This window comes from Pituophis catenifer, unplaced genomic scaffold (genome assembly GCF_029215685.1).
Source record: "Pituophis catenifer annectens isolate HBS135680 unplaced genomic scaffold, rPitCat1.0.hap2 SCAF_4, whole genome shotgun sequence".
Classification (NCBI taxonomy): Eukaryota; Metazoa; Chordata; class Lepidosauria; order Squamata; family Colubridae; genus Pituophis; species Pituophis catenifer.
In genome coordinates, this window is record NW_027256884.1 from 37,634,416 (window position 1) to 37,655,701 (window position 21,286).

The following is a 21,286-nucleotide window of genomic DNA, read 5'->3' on the forward strand; positions in this document are numbered from 1 at the left end:
GCCATCTTGGATAAGGGCAAAGCACTACTAACCCATACAGTATTTTACAAAGAGCTCCACAGGCCAGGGACGGGCTGGTAGCCATTCCATCATCTTTAGAAAGGGCAGATGGCTGCAAGTGGATGCCTCTGAAACCATTAAAAAAAAAAAAAAAGGACGTGCTCCGGAAGTAAATTCTCGTTATGTTTTGTAAGAGCATGGATTTTCTATTTAAAGATAGCGTTTCCAGTTGGTTAAGCTTCCGAAAAAACATCTCTGCCTGTAACATTCCTTTCGAGTTCTCATAAAGTGCGCGATATTTGCAAGCATGGAAGTTCAGAAGTTCAGTCGTTTTAAAATGGGAGTTTTGGGGTCTTTTATTTACACGCCTAATCGACTAGCAATCATCACGATACTTCTCTAATAACTTCACTCCAGCCGTTTTATCCATCGTGCCAGGCATAGTCGCTTCACTTCTAATCCAGATGCTCACTTTTCAATCCTTGTGCAATTAACTATTTGGGTTAATACTTGAGCTTTCCCTAACGCCCCTCCTCCCGCTCTGATGCCTTTTCTGCACGCTCGTCTCGAAAGAAAAAGCACGCACAGTTGTACAGCATCTCACTCTTGCCCTTGAATTGGAATGGACTACAACTGCCATTGTCCCCATCCTGGATAATAGACTGATTGGGAAGGCTGCTGAATATATGTATTTGGAAAAATAAGTACAAGGAATTCACTGGAATTATCTTTCATGACTTTGTTTCAGAGTAAATTGTAAGACCCCCGTAAAAGTAAAAGGGATTTCCGTAAATTAAGGCATAAACTTTAGACCCTTTTAAAGCCCTTAAAATCCATAATGGCTGAGTTTAGAGGACCACTAAGCTGAAATCAAACAAGGTATTTTGTGTGTGACTTGCATGTGTGTTGCGGTGTATGTTACTGTATGCAGAAATGTAATTTACATCCTGAATGGCAATTGATGAAGAGAAATTGGAATAGATATGGGAAGAACATTAAATCACGTATAATAGGCAAACTGCTCTTTGTGAAATATAAAACTATTTCAGACCATGGTGTGGGAAGCCCCCCCTCCCAAGAATGAAATATTTGGGGGAATATTAAAAAGGCAGGATAGAATATTTCCCCTAAAGGAGAAATGGGGAGGGGGGACTTAAGGGAGGCAGAAACTGGCCCATTTTCCTGCCCTAAGTAGCAACTAAGGCGGCCAGCTGATAGAAATGCAGATTTGGTAATCCATTCAGAAAGCCTGGGTCAGGCAAAAACTTCAGATAAACAAAACAATAAGCAAATACAATCAAGCCAATTTTTTTTTATGATGCTAAAGGTATCATAGGAGGGATCATGGCAGGATGTAAGCTGTTCCAAATAAAACTGCCTTTTGCAATTGACTGATGGTGATTTTGTTGAAGTCAATGGTGTTCAAATGGTCCTCCAGATGTTTTGGAATTGCACCCAAGGCACTTATTGCTTTTATTATTACTGTTACTGGTATTACATATTTATGCTTGTTTGTAAACCTGTGTGTATAGCAACTGGTTGGATAGCATGGTGTAAGAATGTACCTTTGTCATGGGAGATGAAGTTCAAATTGTGGCTGATACTTACCTGATCATTAACAATGTCCACATCAAATGTTGAGCAATCAGAACGATATGATGATAAGTAAGCTACTGGAACAAATCATACACAAATGAGACGGGGGAGACTAGTATTGATGGAATACTACTACAACAGTATAACTAGTGAGAGGAGATATATGAAACTTATGAGGGAACTATGGATGGACAGAAGACCTACATTCACACTGACTGAGAAATGGCTAGTTACCCAACAATTCAACATAGTGAAAAGGAAGGTGTTCTCACAACTTGAGATAGACCAATTACACATTACATTCTGGACTCAAGAAGACCCAGAAAAACAACTGGATGTGCAGCCAACACCTCAAGATGGAATGTCTCTGCCACCTCCTCTATTACAGAGACCAGCAGCTGATGTGAGGTATAAGATCATGGATAAACTAGCTACCTTAAGACCGATTACCAAGATCAGTGGACAAATATCAGATTATATGCTAGAAGATGCCAATAGAACCTTCACGACAATCCCTATAAGCACCATAACTCAAACCAATGAACATATATGCTACAGCTGCTCTAGCCCTCGAAATGCTTGGCTATATGATCAAGAACAGTAGTACCATGTTTCCCCGAAAATAGGACATGTCCCGAAAATAAGGCCAAGCCTGATTTTTGGGGTGGGCATAAATATATGCCCTCCCCTGAAAATAAGCCTTAGTGATGGAGTGGGCGTGGCCAGCACTTTTGGGAAAGAAGGCAAAGGGGGAGCGATCGCTTGCAAACTCCCGCCCCTCTTCCGCCTCTCTACTGGGCGACTCCTGGCAGCCCCAGATGCCCTAAGCCTATGCCCGCCTGGCTCCCTTTTCCACAACACCCGGCTCTTTATCGAGGGCAATGGCAGGTGGGATGGGGGAGAAGCGAGACGCATGGAGTGAGACAGGGCTCGGTCCTCTTGCCATCTCCTTCCTCTCTCGCCGGGCATGGCAGGGCTTCACATCCCTGCCCAAATTGGATGAAATTTGGGGTGGCAGGTGGGGAGAGGTGGGGCTGGGGAGACACGAGACACGCGTCTTACTTGCCTTGCAGCTCTGTCGTGTGTCTCACTGTTGTCTGCAGGCAAACACGTTGTAGGGTTAAAAAAAACCTCGTGAGTTCAATCAAACTTCTTGAACTCACAAGAAGTTTGGTTTTACCCTACAACGTGTTTGCCTGCAGGCAACAGCAAGACACGCGACAGAGCTGCAAGGCAGGTAAGACACATGTCTTGCTTCTCCCTGGCCCCTGGTGAGGGGGGGAGAAGAGACAGCAAGAGGAGCGAGCCTCGTCTCGCTCCACACATCTTGCTGCACCCCTGCCCCACATGCCACCCCCTTTGATAAAGAGCCGGGTGCTATGGAAAAGGGAACTGGGTGGGCGCAGGCTTTAGGCGTCTGGGACTGCCAGGGGTCACCTGACGGAGAGGTGGGAGCGGGGCAGGAGTTTGCAGGCGAGAGGGATGGATGGATGGGAGGCGGGCGAGTGCCAAGAATGCCGAGGAAATTTCCATCTTTGGTTGCCCCAGCGAACAGCTGACGAGTGGCAGCGCAACACAGCAGCAGCCATGAGGTGGCCATGCTCACCACCTCCTGCACCCCCAAAATAAGACCCCCCCGATAATAAGTCCAAGCCCTTATTTCAGGGTTCAAAAAAATATAAGACAGGGTCTTATTTTCAGGAAAACACGGTATATCAGTATGTACCCCCTACTTCTGGAAAATGAAATTATCAAGGAAACTTAGAGATTAGTAAACTGGTAGAATTACATAAGGGTGTGGAAATTAAAAATAAGATTTGGCTATTGAAGACTTGTGGTTGCGCAGTTGTTAGAATGCATTATTGCAGGCTGACTCTGTCTCAGCAGTGGTGGGTTGCCCCCAGTTCGCACTGGTTCTACAGAACCGGTAGTAAAACCGGTGGGAGGCTCTGCCCACTGACCCCGACTTCATCAGAATGCTTCTGCGCATGCGCGAGCAAAGCGAGCACATAGCCCCATTGCAAACCAGTAGTAAAAGTAAGTAGAACCCACCCCTGTGTCTCAGCCAGTTTGATCCTGACCAGTTCAAGGTTGACTCAGCCTTCCACCCTTCCGAGGTCAGGGAAATGAGGACACAGATTGTTGGGGGCAATATGCTGACTCTGTAAACCATTTAGAGTGGGCTGCAAAGCACTATGAAGTGGTATATAAGTCTAAGTGCTATTGCCCTGGCCTCTAAAAAAAATCCCATTCAAAGTACATTTCAACTGCAGCACAATAAGACAGCAGAGTCACTAACAGCAGAAATTGAGCAGTACTGGAAGAACACATGGGAGAAAGAGAACACGTAACACCAGTGCAAAGTGGCTGCAAGACCTGAAAACAGACTAAAGCAATCTCCCAGAAGAAGAACCAGTTACCATCACAGTACATGTGTCATTCTCTGCTTGGCACAAGTATATGGATAAGTGATGCTAGGAAACATATCAATTGCAACTTTTTCTGGGTTCAAATCTTCCTTTTCTTACAAAGATCTATCAGTTTCAGAAATGAGATTTTCCTTCAGACTGCATCAGTAGAAGAAATACAGATAATCCTCAATTTACCAGCATAATTCAATCTAAAATTTCTGTTGCTGACAAGAGTTGTTAAACGAGTTTTCACCCCATTTTATGACCTTTCTTGCCCAGATTGTTAAGTGAATCACTGCAGTTGCTAAGTTAGTAACACGGTTGGTAAGTGAATTTGGCTTCCCCATTAACTTTGTTTTGTGAGAAGGTCAAAAGAGGTAATCACATGACCCAGGAACATTGCAACGGTCATAAACATGAACTGGTTACCAAGTGTCCAAATTCTGATCACGTGACTGTGGGTTATAGGTGCAATGGTTATAAGTGTGAAAAATGGTCGTAAGTCACTTTTTTTTCAGTGTTGTTGAATGGTCAGTAAATGAATGGTTGTAAGTCAAGGTTAACTCCCCCCACACACACACATCTATTCCAGTGTAGATTTTCCCTAATGCTATTTGCATTAAAAAAAAGAAAAGCTACAAATTGTATGTGAAAATGTACATCATCTGACATTTTAGTACACTGCTCAAAAAAATAAAGGGAACACAAGCAGAAGACATCCGAGATCTGAATGAATGAAATAGCCTTATTAAATACTTTGTTCGTTACATGCAGTAGTTTTGTGTTCCCTTTAGTTGTTTGAGCAGTGTATAAACTTTTAAGTATGTATATAGTTATATACAGTATATAATATATGTAACTATATAGTATATAGTTACAGTGTATATAATTTTTAAGTATGTCTTGGGCAAGTCATTTTTTAATGGAAATCAAGAACAGTTCATTTCTGACAGTTCTTCATCTGAGTTTCATCTGAGTCATATACAGCTAACAACAGTCTGCTGTAGAGGGCTATGGGAGAAGAACATAAAAGCAGATCAAGATCTCCTAATGGGACCAAACCCTATGTATGAGTAAGCCCAAATTGCTCTGGGCAAAATGTCTAAGGGAAGGGCACTTACTCTTGCATGCTTTATAATGCTGATGAGGAACTTTTCAGTGCATTGCACCTTAAAAGCAATCTTGCCCAAATTGATCTATCTAAAAGAAAGTCCACAACTGGGCAATACTTTAAGCAGAACCAGTCAAAGTCTCTCTCTCTCTCTCTCTCTCTCTCTCACACACACACACACACACACACACACACACAAAAAAAAATATGAGCTTTCAGATTGTATTTTTCTGGCAAGTAGGTTGGGAAAACAAAAGCAGGGTTTGATTTTAGAAACATGGTTACATTACATCAGGATGTTTCCTCAAATTACAAGAAACCAACAGACAGGCAGATGAAACCTTGTCTGTTACCCATGGTTGCAGCATCCTATCTGTGAAGAGATTGGCTGTGAGATTAAGAAGGCGAACAGGAGCCAGAACAGCTCTTGGAGAAACAGAAAAGACAACATGTCTTTTGTCACCAGTAACGTAATTGTCCATGATATATACTTATATCATCTTTGGCATGCTGCATGGGTGATTGGTATCTATTCACTCTGCAAAATAGGTGTGCTCTCTGTTTTCAAAGTCCTTAAGCTTCTTTCTCAATCTTTCTTATCTTTTAAACCAGACCAATAGAACATACTTTCTAATAAACAACTGTAATGGACGTAGAAATGCATTCCATCCTTATGTGTGACATTCTTTCAGCTTTTTAAACAAAGGAATCAGGTCCTTCTATCAACTCTTTCAATGTTTCCTCATAGTTGCTTGTTCCCTGAACTTCTTCCAAGATCATTCCATTTTCAATTCTTCAAATTGTTCCAGTTTGTCTAAAACTTTCTTAAAGGATGTTGCCCCTTACCAAACACAGTATTCAAAGTATGGTGTGACCAAGGAGAAAAACAACTTGCTATGATTTGGAAACTATTAACAAGATCTAAATTACATTTAATGTTTTTTTCAGCCAGATCACAGTCAACTCATATTCAGTCTTTTATTATTATGCATCCTTTTCTAAGATCTTTATCACAATACAAAGGGTAATATTCCCTATGCTTGTTTGTGTTAAATTTCATTCTGTTTTTCAGCCCATTTCTCTATCCTGTCAAGATGATTTTGAATATTCTTTTTATCTTCTAGGATATTAGTTACTTTCAGATGCATCATCTGAAACTGTGATAATCATTGCCTCCTTTCTTCTTGGTCTTTATAGAAATATTGAAGAATGAAGACCTAAGGACTAATTTAGATAGATTAACTTAATTGGTATTCCTCCAACTCAAACCTTGATAATCACAATACCCACAGGGTATTCGTCAAATCCCTTACTGAAATCAAGATATACTGCATCTACTGCATTCCCTTAATCTTTTAAAGAAATCACATTATTTGGAATCTCGTGCAGTATCTTGACTTTGATGTGATATGAACATGAATCACTTTGCTTGGTCTTCCCACTCCAAAAAGGGCAGCAACTGACACATCAGCTGAGGTTTGGCAAAGGCCTCCTTAGCTATGGCCTCTACTTGCTTATTAAGCAAAAGGTGTGGATCCAGGTCGACTCTCAAGTCATGGACTTGTTTCTTTGGGGGATGGTTACTTCATCATCCACATCTAATATAGAGGTTGTTGCAAGGAAGCCAAATTATGCATAGACAAACCTCTGTCTGTCCGTCTTCCCCCCCCCAATGCAAACTCTCATAGCCCCCAGACATGGAATAAAATCCTCTGTTCCAACTCTAGCTCAGCCCAGGGTGGATATAAAACCTCCCAACAATTTCATGTAGGTGTTAAATATTACAGGGAACATGCCACACATTCTTTGACTGCTTCTGTCCCATAACTATTATTTGGAGCAGCCCAGTCAGGAAGAAATGAAGCAACAATGAATCAGTGACATACACTCCTAACCCTTACAAGTGGTCCAGGGGGGATACCATTGTCAAAAGTATGAAATGCCATCAAGAGATCTAGTTGCATTGCCTCCATTCAGGTCCCGATAGTTTTACACTAACGTGGTTTTCATCCCATCTTCAGATATTAATTCTGAGTAAAAGGAATCCAGATAAGCTGCTTGATCTGGGAGTGTCTGCAACTGTCACTATGCCACCTTGTCCTAAATCCTCCCCCAAAATGGAAGATTGGAAGAGATAACTTCTTCAGGAACAGGTGCACTGCTCTTCTCTTCAAGTGGCATAACATGGTATTTCACAACATTTAAACATTTTATTGAAATATGAAATAAATCTGGAAACATGTATATGAATTTTCAGCCTTCTAAGATTTGATAACTCTAGCATCCATGAAAAATAAATCTCAGAAATTAGTGTTGAGAATAGGCCATTCTGTTTTGTCAAACTCAGAGAGACTGTGTCATGGAATCTCTTACAACAATTGGTTGAAGTCCAGTGGTGCTACAAAACGTTCATAAACTTCCTGCAATAAAATGCCCATACTGTATACTGGGATTTTAGGGGCGGGGAGGGGGGAAGCTCCTTTTTGTTTGATTTTTATTTATTTGCTCTTTCCTACTATCATATCTTCTTGAATTTATGCATAATAGACCCTTGTATATATCCAGCTCATTTTTACTCCTTTCTGTTCCATTTCCTGTGACCTTCTGGACTAGGTTGATTCTGTCCTCAACATGAAAAAGTAGATCTCTGTTTCACACATGACTAGTGTTATGTGCTATGCAGTGAGTTGACGGTTTATCAGACAAACAGGTTTAAACTTGCTGATCAAAGTCATAGCTGATTCTGTTGCTTGAGAACAGTTTGCATGCCGAAGTTATGTCAATTTTCTACATCACTGTGAGTAGCATTCTTAGGCTAGATAGGGCTTATGTCTTTTAAAACAATTTCCTTATATTTATTTCATCAGACAAAATGCTGAAGTAGATATTGTTTAATGGCCTTGTGTTAAAAGGGAACAATCCTCTTTCCCCAACTAAGAGACTGCAAAAATTGGACATCTCTTTTAAACACAAAAGTCTGAAAACTCACCATGCTTTCAAAATTGCTATCATTGTTTAGAAAAAAAAACCATATGTTTTTTTGTACAAATAGGAACAGCAAATGGAGAAATTCTTTGAGGGATTATTAAGAAGGAAAGAGTGCTGTAAGGTGTAAAGCACTGGTTCTTCTAATTCCCAGTGTCAATTCTTTCTTCTCTTTCTTTCTTTTTGAAATTTATGGGGAAAAAATCCAAAAAATAAAAGACAATTTGCAAATTTACTTAACAACGCGTCCTCATAAGAAGATAGGACAATTTTATGGCACTTGTATAATGTTGATATAAACTGCACACTTTCTCTCATCCCATGAAATGTTACTCATTTTGAAAGGGGACCTTTTTAATGAAATGTAAATTTCATTAATAAACAAAACACAAAGAATTGCAAATAAAACTGAAGTGCATATGATTTTAAACTGTAAAAAGTTTTACATGATTGTTTTTGATTGGGTATCTTTGACATAATCTAATCTAAATGTGAACAGTTTGGCAGAGAATAATCAATAAAATGATTCATTTGACAACCATCCATATTTAGTCATGCTCCAAAGCACATGTTGTGGATTACAGACATTTGGTAGTCACCAGACAGATTACCATATAATTTACATACTTATATTCAGAAAGCTTGCTATAAAACTGGTGACACTTGTGAGCCAAATAAACGACAAAGTGTATGCAGTTTTTTTAGAAATATCTGCACAGTTATCTCAACCATTTTTAAATGTCAGAATTAAGCTAATTATAAATGGATTTTAATAGTTTTTTTCCCCAGTATTGGAATATGCAGCATGTCACAAAACAAAATTAACCAAACAAACCTCACACAAATAGGAAAAGTAATTTAAAATAGAGGGTGTTAAGTTAGCCTAAAAGTGTGGAGAAGAAACAAAGCCATAAATTATTATGCAAAAGTAGTAATCCTTTGTAGTTGCCTCATACTACTTGCAAAGGAGGAATGACAAAAGTCACATACCCTGACATTCTTCTATGCACCTAATACAGTGCAATCCTAAAGCAAATTAATTCCAAAAGAAATGCCACTTCCTCAGTGCAATTCATTGTCAAATAAAGCCGACTTTTAGATGTTTTTATAGAGAAACATTTCCAAATAGTAAGAACAGTTTGACTGGAAGCTGATAAACTCCACTTCAAACTGTAGTCAAACTGAAGCTGACAGCCATGTCTCTACAATGCTGTAATCTGGATTCCTGCACTGAGCAGGGATTGTATTAGATGGCCTAAAGCCCCTTTCTAGTTCTACTGTAGGTTTTTATCTCCTTTTTCTGAATCTATTAAATTTTACAACTGAATTAATATATTTCTATTACAACTATATAGGTACAGAAACACTGTCCTTCTTTACCTCTCAGTGCTTCCATTAATTCATTACCCAAACTAGGTAACCGCCTTCTGCCGCCGATAGCCTCCCACCGACCAGTACGTTCCCACAGAGAGGGACTCCTCAGGATGCCGTCAGCCAGGCAATATCAGCTGGCGACCCCTGGGGGGAGGGCCTTCTCTTTGGCAGCTTCTGCCCTCTGGAACGATTTGCCCCCGGAGATACGAAGGATATCGGATCTCCGGGTCTTTCGCTGTGCCCTAAAAACTTTTCTTTTCCATCAAGCAGGGCTGGCGTGAAACACCCCCCCCCCCTTTTTAGCCTTTTAAATTGTCAATGGGTTTTAGTTTGAATGTTTTAAATTTTGGGCCAAAGTCATATAATTCTTTTAAAAATTTTAAATTTTGTATTGGTATGTGTTTTAGTTCTGGCTGTGCACCGCTCTGAGTCCTAGGAGAAGGGCGGGATACAAATTGAATAAAATAAATAAATAAATAAATAAATAAATAAATAAATAAATAAATTCAAAGTACTGTAGCTAGAGTGTAGCTACAGGAGTTGGAAAATGAACATTTCAAACTGCCTACTGCTGTATCTACAGCAAGATTTCCCAACTAGTCCTCCAAATACATTAGACTTCACTTCTCAAAATGCCTGTCTAGCATGACTCCATATTTGGAAGAAACCAGATCCTGGAGGATATCAGATTCATATTGATTGGAGCCTTTCCAAGATCTCTGTTATTTTTCCCCATACACAACAGAACAAGAGTCTTCCTGTAGATAAAATGATTGTAACTTAATAATGGTTTTACTTCCTCCAAAGTTAATTATCTTATGCTCCCCTCCCCCTTAGGTTTCCATTACTTGGTGCTCTCTGGGCTTGGCTGTTTTCTTGCAGACATTTCATTACCAAAATTAGGTAACATCATCTAGCATTAAGGATGTTCCCTAGTTTGGGTAATGAAATGCCTGCATGAAAACAATCAAGCTCGGAGAGCACCAAGGACCCCTCATTTCAACCCTGAACTACAAATATTCTCCTTTATTGGTATTTATTCCATTAGAAAACACAGAAATAATATTTTCCTCATCTACTACCTCCATATCTCATGCTTTCAGTAACTGGTTTCTACATTTCTGTTACATTAGAGCCAACAAATGAAATCGACAAACTATTTTGTTTTAAAAACATTTCCATCTACTGGACTATGCTATAAACCCACACCCATGTGATACTATTACTAAAGACCACCAGGATGGAGGGTTCTGAACTTTAGCTCATGCTCAGCCCAGCCCTATTCAACTACAATGCATTCAAATAAAATTACAATGAACTCAATCTGCTTTGAGGTCAAGCACTGATCCATTAAATCTTTTATATGCATATTTGTGTTAAAACAGAATTTTGCTGCAGATTGTCTTGTTTGACACATATAGGTGAGTACTCTGCATCTGGAATCTCCATAGCTTCAGGCAGCTTTGGAGATGCCAAAGACTGACTGACCTCCTGACTGACCTCCTCCTCTTCCTCCTCCTCCTCCTCCTCTTCCTCCTCCTCCTCCTCCTCCTCCTCCTCCTCCTCCTCCTCCTCCTCCTCCTCCTCCTCCTCCCCTTCCCCATCATCATCATCATCATCATCATCATCATCATCATCATCATCATCATCTTTACATTAGTATATCACCTTTCCTTCAAGGGCTCAAAATGATTTATGGAGGAGAGCTGTCCTATACTTTATGCACACTAAACAGTTATTCTGCCACTAGTAAGGTATTTTATTCAACAGGAGATATAATTTTATTTGTTTGTTTATTTGATTTCTATAGCCACCCATCTCAACAAGTGACTCTGACCAGCATATATCATAATATGATCACCATATTAACACATTAAGCTTGTCAAAACAACTAAGATAGAGGGTATATTTTTTTTCTAAGGAGCTCAATGAACAATAGCACTCACCCAGAAAAAGATTTCATACATTGTGCCAAACGATTAAGCCATTCACTTAGGTATGGTTTGTTGAATATGTCATAGAAGGCTGTTTACACAGGATGAGAAACCAAACTATGATTTTCAAACTACAATGACAAAATTTATATCTTATGCTGAGCCAAACTGAACAAACACCACATTTTAGTTTAGTGTATTACGGGGACGTGTATATCTATAGTATTTGGGAACGCAGGCCACTTTTTAAAAGGAGGAAGAATGTGGCAACTTTAATCTATAGATAAAATTATTTTATTCATTTAGCCCCATTAGTTAGAGAATGTAGTTTCTTTGGCATATTTTACAGACTGCTGTATAATATGACATACAATGACACTTTGAAATAAATAACAATTGCAACATCATTGTGATTTTATGTGTGCTGAAGTCAGGAGTGAAGTTCAAATGATTTGTGATTAATGTTTACTGATCCAAAGATCTTCCACATTCTGAAGGATGTTATATTCTCATTTTTCTATCTTTAGAATGCTCTCATCAGAGAATATAGACTCTTCAGAATTCACTCTCAGGTTTTGATTGTACATCAAGCCTCTAAGGCAAGAGTGGACAATCTGGGGAGAAAAATGACATGATGATTGTCAGGATGATGGTGATGACCATCATCATCATTATCATTATTGTCATTCCTTCATTTCTGCAAGTGATAAATTCACACTTTAGTCAAGAATGATTTGTTCTAGGCAATGTACTAAGTAAAAAGAATAGAGGAAAGGAGACAGAATATGAAGTGGAAACAGGATGGCAACTGAAATATTTAAAAAAACTTCCTTAGGTACCATAGATTATCCTATTGTCCATCTACAATATGAAATAAAGTAGATGTACAGTACATGGCATTGCAGTGTTAATCCTTTAAAATCCAAAATCTAAATACATGTTATAACTACATTTATTCCTAGCTATCTTTTCATTTGCCTCTTTTACTCCTTGCTGCTATATTCATACAGCAAGAACTCTCCTTTAGGATTTTTACCTGTTAACCATGGGTGAGTTTTTAAATGAAGATTTCAGATTTACTGTGTCATTTGCATCTGAATTGGTCATAATCTTGGACCCGTTTAACACCTTCCTTGATTAAATATTCTGGAAACAAATAGTTGTTTGATGTACAACAACTATTGTCAGATCAGTATGATTCAGTTTCTTTGAATGTAGCTATGTTTTGTTATATTGTCTGTAAAATTAGGCACCCACTGATCATTTCATTCTCAATTGTAACATGTTACTATGCTTTGTTCTTTTGGTTCTATCCAGTTTTACTTTATTTTTAATGTTTAATTTTTTGTTCTGGTCTGTGACCGTAATAAAGATTGAATGAATGTAGTTATCCATTTATGTTTATTTTGGTGTTTGGATTTCTAGGGAAGCATGTACATTAAGATTATATTAAAGGTGGGTTGGATGGCAAAAAATTTAAGAAACCCCATTTTAAATAGAAGCTATAGGTAAAGGTAAAGGTTCCCCTCACACATATGTGCTTGTTATTCATGACTCTAGGGGGCAGTGCTCATCTCTGTTTCAAAGCCAAAGAGCCAGCGCTGTCCGTGGTCATGTGGCCGGCATGACTAAACGCCAAAGGCACACGGAATGCTGTTACCTACCCACCAAAGGTGGTCCCTATTTTTCTACTTGCATTTTTTACTTGCTTTCGAATTGCTAGGTTGGCAGAAGCTGGGACAAGTAAAGGGAGCTCACCCCATTATGCGGCACTAGGGATTCGAATCGCTGAACTGCTGACCTTTTGATCGACAAGCTCAACGTCTTAGCCACTGAGCCACCACATCCTTTCTAGAAGCTATAGGATACCACTTATATTAAAACAGAACTTCTGGATTAGAAATGTCCAAGATGACGGCCATTTGGGATTCAAAATACTCAATAAGTTCAAAGTCTCAGTAAAAAGATCAGAAAATATTTTTGACATTTGATTATACTCAATAAACAAAATGTAAACTCTCATTTGTTACTAGCATTCCTGCTAAGCCAAGCCTAAGCTTGAGAAAGAGAATCTTCTTTAAAGACCATTGGTATTGTACAAGTAGGAACTACCATTGCAAGAACTACTATGGTAAGAATGGTGATTATAAAATATTTCATCACTTAATTTGAATATATCTTGGTATACAAAATGATAAAAATAAGCATTTGAACCTTAATTCTCATTTCTGTTCTCCTCTCTCCCACTAGATACATGTCTCTTTTTATCTACCGTAGGAGGATAATCGTATTAGACTACAATGGCAAAAGATCAGAAAGAATGCAGTAATATCTTGTAAATGTTATTAAAAAACAAAATCTTTTTTGAGTTTTCTAGTAACTCTTCTGTAATTCCCATGTAGTCTTCCACTGGTACTTGTCTATTAGCTATGGTATGAGGCCCATGTCCAATGTCATCGTTTATTGCAAAAGTGATTCATTTACCACTCATGCAGGAAGGTGCTATAGAACCGGAGTTGCAACTTCTGACTCTGAGACATTAGCCTGAGCACATGTTTGGGCAAATGCTTCTTTAGTTCCAGAAGTAATTATGTAATGCATAAGCATACAGTTACACATAACATAATCTGTATGATATCATCTTATTGGGACAAGCAAAGAAAAGGATATACGATGGAAAAAAATGTTTAGAAATGACTTAGATAATGCTTATGATCTTCCTTTTTCAACACGATATTCCAATTTTCAAGTTGAAAACCATCACTATACAGCCATTCTTTGGTGAAATGATTACATAGTTTGTTGAGTCTGATCCCCTGAACTGTCAACTATAACATCATATAATTTTCCATGATTATAGAAGCTCAGTCATCGTGAATAACCACAACAGATTGTCCTTGATGGCATGAGGGCCCTGAAAAAATGCTAATCATTCCTAAGGTAATTAGACAAATTTGATGTAATGATAATTATTACAGATATGCTTTTCCTACCTGAGGCATAGTATTTTTGGATAATATCATAAGATCAAGTCCTGCTTTCAGCTGTAAAATATGCATCATTTTTTTTTTTTTGTAAAAAGGCAATTATGGAGGAGAGGAAATACAAAAACAATTACAGCATGCAACTTTTAATGTTCAAGCATTTGGGCATCAGAATTAGCTGAGTTTACACACTACAGTGATAATGATTTGTTATAACTTGTTGAATAAATTAAAGTAGGTAACCAATTTCAACACTATTTTCTTTGCATTGCAGACTTCAATACTACTTCCTCTATATTCATACCTAATGATAGTAATCCCAATAAATAGATTAGTATTTCATTTATCTTAACTGAACTTGTATAGAGCACCAACATAATTTGCACAATAAGTAAGTTTGTGATGGATCCATTCCTTCAAAGAGTTTATCCTTTGGATGTGAATAGAAAACAATGTTGAACAGAAGTAGGGACAGTGCTGTGTGCATAGCTTACTTCTTTTGAACATTGTTTTCTATTCACATCTAAAGGGTAAACTCTGGCACCCAGCTGAACAGAAATCCCTGGAAAATTACAGTGAATGTTTCTGCTTCCACAGTGAAATTACTTGGCAAATCCATAGCTCTGTTATATGACCCCTCTGAGAGTGTGAAAGGGTACTGGTTTCTTTTTTAAAAATGAACATCCTACTTCTTTTCCAGCATTAAAGGCTGCACTTGGAAGTTGTTAGGCCAGAAGGATAGTTTTGACTATTATTCACATGAATACAACCTTCAGCCAGTTGATGCTTATGCTGATCTGTACATGGGGAGTTACTCACATTCAGTGAATTACAATGCTTTCATATATGGAATTTCTGGGTGGCAGCTCCACGTTCTTTTGCTTATTCTGTGGCATTCCTTCACACAATACTGTGTTTCTTACACAGCTGCTGCTTCTGCTGCTGCTTTGTGCTGTGTGATTGCTCTCTACAAAAATCTTGCCTGTGTGTGTATTAAAGTACTTGCTCTCTCATTAGCTGCTATGAAATGTTAAAAGTCAAATAAAGACATTAATGAAAAAAAATATATTAAGCTAAGTTATGTAAGAGAGAAAGATGCAACTGGAAACAATTTAAGACAAATTTCAGAATTAAAGGAACCATTTTGCCCATTTTCTGAATAAGTTAAAAAACATGAAACAAGCATTTCTTCACAGTAACATAATTTTTCATGAAACAAACAAACAAATTAAAAAGTAGCTTTCAGCGAGATTTGCTTTCCCCAGAAACTGGCTTTGTATCAGAAAAATGAAAGAATAAATGGGATGCTAGAAGATGCTATTATAAATTATTCAAAGTTAGAAGCAGATTTGCTGAAGATGCTATTATCAATTATTAAAATTTATAGAGACTTGTCTGAGATAATTGCTGTTTTAGCTTCATTTCTAAAGTAAATAAGGTGATAACAAGAATTATTTTACCAAGTTTTTTGGGGGGTAACTCCAATTCTTGGAGACTGCCTGAACAAGTCCCTGCAATTTTTGGGGCACAATTTTACAAAAGTGGTTTGCCATTGTCTATTTCCTAGAGCTGAGAAAAAGGGACCTGCTAAGATCACCCAATTGGCTTCATGGCCAAGACAAGAGTAGGACTCGTGGTCTCTCAATTTCTAGCCTGATGCCTTAACCCAGCAGTCCCCAACCTTTCCAGCTCCATGGTGATGATGATGGTGGGGAGGGGGGATGGTTTTGCATACTTGTCTGCCATTTAAGGCAATAGAGCTTCACACACTTGCGTGCTTGCCTGCTGCTTGAACGGACTGGTATCAGGCCACGGACCAGAGGTTGGGGACCCCTGCCTTAATCAATACACCAAACTGGCTCTGACTTTGCCAATACAGGTTAGCAAAATCTCTACTCGGTTGCAAATCCTTATCCACAAGTAACAATCTTTTCTCCTATTGCTGCTAGCTATTCATAGTTATTTCCTTAAACATCAGTCAACTTAACTTCTCAAAAAAAGAAAAATCAAAAGAAGAAATTTAAAAGCACATGTTTTCCATATGAACAATTTAACTTTGGGGAGATGTTGCAGATTTTTTTCATTCAGACCATTATAAGCCTGTCCTTATTGCTAATACATAGGGTAGCAATGATAACACTATAGAGAAATGGACTTAAAACTTCATCATATTTGGGATATAAGTGAGGAAGATAGTCTTCCTTAGGTTTAATTCATCTTAAATTTGACAAGGCATGATTAAAAGGGTTGTAGGATAGCATTTTTCATGAATCTGAAATGGAGTCACATAAAATAAGGCCACAACTATCATTTCAGACATTAGTCAATTGAAGTTATAGGAAGGTAGATCCTGCCTGAATCCAATTCCTGAGCAGTTTGACAATGAAATCAATTATCTCATTCACAACATACAACAAAGATGAGGTATGTGTCTGGAATGTCTTTACATGGATTCACGGATTGAGATTTAGAGCAGGGTTTTGAACCTTAGCTGCATTCAAAATGCAAAGCAGGGTTGGATCCAATTAGCATTTGGGAAGAAGACCATCAGAACATCTGTGGACTGGAAGCTACAGTGGAATAAGGGGAAAACATCCCAGGTGAAGACAATGGTAATCATATTTGTAATACAGTCATGAACATGCATTCAGATTATTGCTACATAGATATGTAGTCAACGGGAGATTTTACCCGAATAAAGGGTTGGGCTTTTGATCAAGTCATTTTTAATAACTTCTTGAAAGTGTCCAATATTCCCTTTCTGAAGAAGATTTTTGCAGGAGGCAGTGGGACATCAACCACAGTAAATTTTAGATACAGTAGGTCTTTTTTACCTCCGCAATTTATCACTTCTTCTATTCATATGTTTCTTCCTTCCTCCTATTTTTCTTCTTTCTTCTTTTATGTATACTGAGAGCATATGCACCAGGACAAATTCCTTGTGTGTCCAATCACACTTGACCAATAAAAAATTCTATTCTATTCTAATTTCAAAAATCTTTTTTTTCCCTTCTGTTCTTCTCTTTCTTTTCTTGTCTCTCTTCCAAATAAAGGAGCAACAAGCAGATGTGAAATATCTCTTAAGACTTGCAAGCTAAAAAATTGGGGGAAAACCCTTTAACTGTTTAACGACAATTATAATAAAACTTTCAGAGAAACAACACTGTGTAGCAATATACAGGCACATAAAAAAGCAACAGGTATCTGGAATTGTCAGATTCACTAATCTGGAAATTCATCCTAGGCACTTTGTGACTGGTGATTCAATAGGAAATGCCAAAACTGTACATATGCTTGAGGTAGTTTCCTCATTGTTTCTTCTCATGGATCACCAAAAAGGTGTTCAGATATGATTTCTGTCATAAAGATAATTGACAGTTGTGTCCAAAAAGGATGTGTCACTGAGAGAAACACACTTGTTCCTATTTGCAACTGGATTCCCACATTATTCTAACCCATCAATCATACTTAAGTTTCCACAAGGCACTAAGCCTCAATCAAGTCTTACAGACTACATGAATATTTATGCTGTTTTCTTAGTAACGGTACAGAACTGGTTTGCCATTGCTTCCCTCCAGGTTGGGCTTTTATTTTTTAATTTTTCAATCTAGCCTATAGCTCTGGGATGTTTTAATTGTCTTCCATCTAACTAGGAACTTAGTTTTTTGGAGATCAGTGGTCCACCTGATGCCAATATCTGTTACTTCTTTACCTTTACCTGTGGAATAATGAAGGTGACATCATTTTTAATTTTAGCACCGATCAATAATGCCTCCTACTCCTAGAGTGAAATTCTCAGTTTACTTCAGCGTGACAGTTCAAGCAGCATGTTATCCTTTCAGAGAGCAAAGTGTGTGTGTGTGTGTGTGTGTGTGTGTGTGTGTGTGTGTGAAACCTCTCTGTGTTTCTAGAAACTGTGTTGAAAGATTTATGTAGTGCTCTACCCAGAGAAATGATGGTATATTTTCAAATACAAAGTAATCTCATAGTAGTCACTCCCAACGATATACAAAGAACAAATACTTTACAGTTAAATGAATAAATTATCATTGTTACAATTTGATCAAGTGAGTACCAGCTGAGTATGAGTGTTGTCAGACTATTTAATCAAATAAGTTGCCTTGGTTAGTGAGGGCAACAAAAGACTTTGCACCATTTTGAATTAACACATTTATTCTGCCATTAAGCATGCACAAAGAGAAATTATGGGGGATTAAATGTTAATGAAATACAAGAAGCTTAAAATCTATACAAAGATATACAAAATAGAATAGCCTGTGAAAATCACATAGAGCCATGATGGTGAACCTATGGCATGTGTCGTGTGTCTGAAGTGGCATGCAGAGCCATGTTACCTGGCATGTGTGGCCTCGCCTGTTGCTCTTCCGGGTTTCTGGCGCGCATGCCCTGGGAAGTAAATGCATTACTATACATTCAGATGCTCAACTAAGAGAAATATACAAGAGAGTGGATGACTTATTTCTATGCGCTTACTTAAATGTTATTTAAATGATTGGTTTCTAAAGGATCCCTTTTCCCAGTTTAAACTTACTTCCTGCATTAAGGTCAGTCTCGTCTCCAAAAAGATTATGCCTGGAAATAAAAATGTGCTATCATTTCACGGTACATCATCTTGGTAACTCATTCTCTAGTTTAGGAGGTTATTTTAATCTACTTTTGATTATAGGGCTGTTGATTTCAGGCAACTATCCTATTATTTATACAGAAGTGTCTGAATCAAGAAGCTAAGCAAGGACAAGCATAGAGACCTCTAGGCTGTAGGTAAGCCTGGAAAGTCAAAAAATAATTCTGGAAGAAGCCTTTAGGAATCTACTCCATGGTGCAATAAAGCAAATTATAGACTGTAGACATACTGTATGTCCATGAAGTCACCAGGTGATTCAAAGATATAATTCTTTTCTATGTGTATGTAATAAATTATGTCTACATTCTTGCATCATTCTCTTACTGCTTTAGTGTAATTTGTAGGCATTGTACCATTTTCTATTTGCATTTTAATTCTACATAACTCATTCAGAATATCTTAGTGGTTAAACAGCAACAGATTCATACACGATGAACACATGCCAATAAACAATGGATTGTGAAAAGGATGAGTTGGAAATACCCATAGCCATGAAGTTCATTTCTAGCAAGGAACAACTACTTTTTCTAATAAAAATCTATTATTGTGGTCTCCAGTCTCTTATTTTCATATCTAAATTAAAATATACATCAGCTTTGATTCTCAGATCCTGCAATTCCCAGCCTTGTGAATTCAGAGCCTGGTTGAAGCAGAGATAATTTGATATCTTAGATAGTTTGATCTTTGCCCTCTGCAATGACAATATCCTTGGTGATGAGAAAAGCTTTTATATTTGTTATTCCAATTTAAAAGAGGTGGGGGGAATGGTTTTTTTAGTTTAAGGCTGGTAAAAGATTCGGGTGAGGCCTCAGTCTTAACTGGTACTTCTGCTGATAGTACTACATTCATGAAACAGCATTCTCTCCCAGTAACTTTTGCAATGGCCAAATAATGTAAATTTCAGAAAAACAATGCTGAAATGATGATCTATGTCAAGTTTTCACCAAGTGCAGCTGGATAAAAAATTGGTTAATGACCAATGAGACATACTCTAAATGTTATGGAACATGCTCACTCTTGCATTAGTTTTGCAGTACCAGAATTTTGTTTTGCTGGGCCCTATCCAACAAAATTGGGACATGATGGCTCAGTGGCTAAGATGCTGAGCTTATCGATCGAAAGGTCAGCAGTTCAGCGGTTCAAATCCCTAGTGCCGCTTAACGGGGTGAACTCCCATTACTTGTCCCAGCTACTGCCAACCTAGCAGTTCAAAAGCACGTAAAAAATGCAAGTAGAAAAATAAGGACCACCTTTGGTGGGTTGGTAACAGCGTTCCATGCGCCTTTGGCGTTTAGTCATGCCGGCCACATGGCCACGGAGATGTCTTCAGTCAGTGCTGGCTCTTCGGCTTTGAAATGGAGATGAGCACCGCCCCCTAGAGTCAGGAATGACTAGCACATATGTATGAGGGGAACCTTTACCTTTTACCTTATCCAACAAAATAAAATTTAATGTAGAAAAAACTAAGGTTTTACACTTAGGCAGGAAAAACCAAATGTACAAGTACAATGTAGATGAAACCTGGCTCAAAAGCAGTAACTGGAGAGGGATCTTGGAATCCCAATGGACAATCACTTAAATATTAGCCAGCAGTATACACTCCTCGGTTACATAAACACAGGGATAGAGTCAAGATCATGTGAAGTGTTAGTATCGCTATATAAAACCTTAGTAAGACCACATCTGGAATAGTGTATCCAGTTTTGATCATCACATTATAAAAAAAGATGTTGAAACTGTGGAAAGAGCGCAGAGAAGAGCAACTAAGACAATTAAGGGCCTGGAGACTAAAACATATGAAGAACGGTTTGAGGAATTGGGTATGGTTAGTGTGGAGAAAAGAAGGACTAGGAGTGACATGATAGCAGTGTTCCAATATTTGAGGGGTCCCACAAAGAAGGGGGGAATTAACCTATTTACCAAAGCACCTGAAGGCAAGACAAGAAACAATGGAAACTAATCAAGGAGAGAAGCAACCTGGAATTAAGGAGAAATCTCCTAATAGAACAATTGAGTAGCAGAATGGCTTGCCTTCAGAAATTTTGGGTGATTCATCTCTGAAGGCTTTTAAGAAGAGGCTGGATAGCCATTTCTTTGAAATGGTATATAGGGACTGAGCAGGGGGTTGGACTAGAAGACCTCCAAGGACTCTGCCAACTCTATTATTCTGTATTCTATATTTTTGTCCATCACACAAAAATCTACCTGCATTTCTTTTCTCCATCTTAGCAGCCCAGTTTAGAAGG